Here is a 5546-nt window from a genome sequence, read left to right on the forward strand (position 1 = left end):
CTACAGTGCCGCCAGACCCCGCAATGCGGAGGGACCCACGCCATTTAGGGGCCCATAGCCGACCATAATACATTTTTTATAGTTTAAAAAAATAAACCGGGAGTGATCTCCCCTAAACTTTCTCGAATATTCTTATATAAAACAACAGGGGATGGGAACGGGATATAGTTATGATTTTTAATCCATTTTAAATACTTCAACTTTTTAAAATAAAATAGAATCTCATAGAAAAAATATTATTAGTACTTTATAAATTTAGATGCGTTTTTGAGAAATCGGAAATAGCGTAAATTAGTACTTCCCGTCAATAGCAATTACTCAAAATTTGACAGAACGAAGAGAATTAGATCTTTTACTTACATGTGAAATTTCATTTATCTATCTGAAATAGTACTCAAGTTATAGGCTTTTGAAAAATTCAAAGTAGAAAAAGTACCACTTCCGGTTATCGGAAATCGCTCAAAAGTTGATACGGATCTACGATTTTGATAAAATACTTATATATGAAATTTCAGCAACCTAGCTGTAACGGTACTCAAGTAATCGTGTTTACACACACACACACACAGACACACACACAGACGGACAAGATTGCAAAATTATATTTTTCCGTATCTGTGAGATGTAAAACGTCGAGATTTGTAAAAATCTCGATTTTTTTTTTTGCACGATTACAAGACTTACTCTATACTTCGTATATGCGAGAAAGTAAAAACATTTCTTGCATTTTTGACCTGACGGTAAAAGCTTGTGTAAATAACAAACAAATCTACTCAGTGGCGTAGCGAGGTCGAGTACGGCACTTAATGGTGTCACCCCCCCCCCCCCCCAGAGACGTAGCGACCCTACCCGGCTCGGGGACAAACTTAATCAATTTTCGAATTGCACCCCCCCCCCCCTCCACCCTCGTCGGGATTTGTCAAATTTGCTCTTAAAAGACTTTTTAACACTCAAATTAATCAATTAATTAACCCTTTATCTATTGACGGTACTTATTAGTACCACTTTAATTAAGCGCCTGTATTAATTTTAATTTAAGAGGAATTTTTAAAAAATATTGATGTAATCAATAGTATCATCTCCCCTGAGTCACAGGTAGGTGAAGGGATCGATGTTTTTTGAAAATTTCTGGTGTGGCGCCATTTTCAATCTCTACCTGTATCGGTAGTTCACAATCGTTCTGTACATATCTCACATGTGTTCCTATTTTCCTTTTGTTTTACCTTATTCTTCAAGTTTTCAAAACCGAATATTTTTTATTGGGATCTTCAATAGTCAGGTCATTGTGTTTAACTTCTAGTTATACAATTTTGATCAAAGTGTCTTTGTATTAGATCGATATTTACAAGTGGACTTATAAGTACTGTCAGGGCACACGGTCATTTTTTTTAAGGATTTCTTGGAAATTGCAGATTTTCGACGTGGAGTGTTATAAATATTATTTTGATAATTAATTATCGAAATGTACTTAAAAGATTATATTTATGCATTTAACAGAAGGTTAGCATAAGGTTTTCCTCAGAAATATTGTAATTAATTGCAGATTTCTAGTAGTAAAAGAATAACAAGGAATAGAGGTGGCAGTTGCAGGCTCGTTTACTAGGTTTTGGTTATTTATTGCAAAAAAAAAAAAAAACTGTCTTGCCTACAATAACTAGCGTGTATGTAATGTATACATGTAGACTAGTAATAGTCCATACATTTGCATGTAATATTGATCGTTTTGTAAATTTTAATCAGTAAACACAAAACAGTAGGCCACTACGGCTATTCTAAACACAATGAGCTCACTTCTATTTATGAACTTTACACTGTAGTGTAGACTTGTCATAAAATTCTAGTAGGCTACACTAGTATTACTAGTAGTAGTGTACTGAATGACAAGGATTTCATTTTCAAAATATGTGTTTATGCTTCTCATTGTAATGGCTATCGGAAGCTTCCAGCAAAAGCAAGTTCAGTCCGGCAACTGTTGCCACACCAAAAAGACGACAGACAAGAATGTATCAGGAATGATGAATGAGGGAGTATGACATGTCGGCACCTTTTGCTGCGTTTGACGTCTAAGATGTGTTCAGATAGAAAGTCCAGAAAAAATCGCTCTCAAAATATACTTTTGTGCTGGGTTTATGTGTGAAAATTACAAAAAATAATTGTTATAATGATTGCCATGTTATTAGTTAATACGTTGTATCGTTTTTTCCTGTTTTGTAAATTTTTTAATTTTTGGAAAAAATGTCCTACATTCCTGACGATACTTATAAGTACCAATATATGTTTGGGCCATTAAAAATTTATAAATCAAAATTTCTTTTGACATATGCTTTAAATGTGCCAAAAGCAATATGATAAAACTTTGTTTAAGAAGCAATGTAATTCGGAACCTAATTCCGTAAATAAAGGGTTAAATGGAATTATCATTTTTCTCTATATATTTTGCTATTTTTTGCCTTGATGTCACCCCCCCCCCCCTAAATGGTGTCACCCGGTGCGATCCGCACCCCTCGACCCCCCCCCCCCTCGCTACGCCACTGGATCTACTACAGTTGTGATGGGGATCCGGACAAAAGGCCGACATGGACAAAAGGCCGACAAGACAAAATGCCGACTGCCAAAAGGCCGACATCCAAAAAGCCGACAAGACAAAAGGCCGACTGCTAAAACGCCGACAAGACAAAAGGCCGACAAGACAAAAGGCCGACAAGTTTTATAAAACAACAAACTACAATTACAGACATGTTTAATATCTAAAATATGTAATTATATACGACTATTTAAGTTTCTCATAAATATTTTAGGTACATACAATAGGATAAAATAATACACACGATGTAACCAATTATTTGTTGACGATATATTGGTCCATATATAGGGAAATCACAGGGGCAAGTTTACACACACACACACACACACAATAACTTACCAATTTTGGCAGAATTGTATCAAAATCACAACATAATTAATTAATCCAACGAATATAGTATACACTTTTTTTTCACGCCATTCGCAATGGACGAAACTAAAATATAATTCAAATTTGTCGGTAATTAACATGTAGTCTAGTCGAGGCACGTGATCGTGATTCTGCATTCGATTTCTTTGCGTAATATGGTGGCAACGCCACCTATCTCCAGTCGCATGGACCCAATTGTCCACCTTATAAGGATCGCAACTAACATTGTCTCTTCCACCTTGTTGCATGTGGGCTATAATGCCGACAGCTTTTGACTTTGTTCTTTGATGATTATCTCACCCCTTTGACATAGAAGGAGCTATGAAAGACAGCAGTGACAGTATTTCACAATATTTAGGTGTTGATCCTTTGTGTTTAAGACACTTCCGTAATCTCCAGTCGCTTGACCCGATGGTTAACCTTATAAGAATAGCAACTAGCATCGTCTCTTCTCTTCATGCCTTATTTCGATGGTTGTCAAGATAGAAGCTATGCAGTAACACATATTTTGCGATACTATTATTTTTTATGCTTTTCGGCTTTATGGTTTGTCGGCCTTTTGGCTGTCGGCTTTATGTCCTGTCGGCCTTATGTCCTGTCGGCGTTTTGGCTGTCGGCCTTTTGTCCATGTCGGCCTTTTGTCTTGTCGGCCTTTTGTCCTACATCCGTTGTGATGTTATACAGAAGCTAACACATGCTGTTGCGTAAAAAAAATAATGCCTGAGCTGTAGTGTGGAAGATAGGCAATCGTTCAAAACACTTCCCTGACTTATTTCCCTTTTTTAAATAGTTAAATAGGGGTGCTCATAAGCTCCTTTTAATATATTTGTACTAAACAAATTAAAAAGCAATTATTTCTCTTAATTATTATTTTAAAAAATACAAACTAAAGACTGATGTAAGCCCTGCTAGGGGGGGGGGGGATACCTTAAAATCTATCTTACCCTTCCCTAGGCTTATCTAACTAACTACTGTCCGGTCAGCGCAAGCCCGGACAAACCCAGACTGGTTAATACCTTAACCTTAGTCTAAATTTAAAAAAAAACAAAAAAACTTTAACAAATTAATAAAATTTATTTCATGGAACCAATCAAAATCACAAAAAAAAATAGATAAAAACTACTGACACAAAACAGACAAAATAAAACCAAACAAAACAGTTTATATACAACAAAACATTACGTTCGACCATTTGCTGGTGTTGCACCGACTTATGTCTAGGATGGTCCAGGCCCTGACACACAGAAACCTCCCTTCATCCATTCTCGACATCCAAAAGTCCACACCAAACAAAACACTACGTAAAACCACTACGTACAATACGTTACGTACAATACATTACGTAGAAAATACGTACACAACAAACTCTTTACACCAAACAAAACAATTCATATATAACAAAACACCCAGCCAAGTTGCCCAAGCAACCTCACTGGAAGGGGGGGGGGGGGGGGAAGAGAAAAAGAAAAGGAAAACATAAGAAAAGTGCATGGTAATGGCAGATATATACATAAATATATACACAAGTTCAAAATGCTACCTACTACTTCTATCTAGCTAAAGCCTCGAGTAAAACTAATCCTTACTATACAATTCTAAAAGCAATTCTCAAAAACAACTAACCACTGTCTAAAGAAGAACTAGCAACTTAAAAATAACGTGTAAACAAATTCATTGTAGAACCAATCTTTCCTACACAAGGAGCAGCCCGAAGCCATTGGTCTACATAAACAATATCCATATTGATAACGTTAAAGTTAACACACTCCGCTAAGGCCCCAATGAAGGCAGACACAAAGCAAGCGATACTCAACATGAAGTTGCACGAAACAGCACACCCATTAATTTTAAACAACCTAAAACTCGAGGCAACTAAAATATACTAATTTACTAATCTAATTACTGTCTAAAACAACTGACTATTGACTAAGCCAATCCTAGTCAATAACACATCATAAAACAATCAGGTAAATGCACACACGCATTCACACCAGTTTAGGAAACACTCCTAAACACACTGATTAAACCACGTGGTCCGAAACACACGCCACGGGTTTAGAAAACATAAAATACATTTTAAATCTTTCAAAATAACACACCACGTGCATACCAGACATGCCGATGCTGACTATCTCGTTTTAGACGAAAATGAAAGAAAACGAGAAACATCGGCAGTCGCATTCATACAAAGCACATAAAGATAAATTAGTATAAAAAAACAAATACCTCCACGCGTGAGGTGCGCCACGCGCCCACACAGAAATCTGACCCGACCTACATCTCACCGCGGGTCAAAAAGGAAGAAAATCCTCCGAGCGGTCAATTTATACTGACTGCTTCGGACGGAAGGGGGACCCCGTGGCTGTTCCCCATTGGAACACCACGCACTCACAGATTCGCAACAAATAAAATAATACAAAATAATCCATTCACCCGCTCACACTGACATAGCATAAAAAGGAAATATATTCAAAACAAAAAATATAAATACAGACAAACATAAAAATACACATAACACGAGAAACCATTGCACATACAAAGCTTTCTCGTTTTTTTTTTGTTTTTTTTTTTGACCGGCTGAAAACTAGAGGAT

The sequence above is a fragment of the Physella acuta genome, unplaced genomic scaffold, assembly GCF_028476545.2.
Source record: "Physella acuta isolate Inbredline_101_S28 unplaced genomic scaffold, ASM2847654v3 ptg001213l, whole genome shotgun sequence".
In the NCBI taxonomy this organism is placed as follows: domain Eukaryota; kingdom Metazoa; phylum Mollusca; class Gastropoda; family Physidae; genus Physella; species Physella acuta.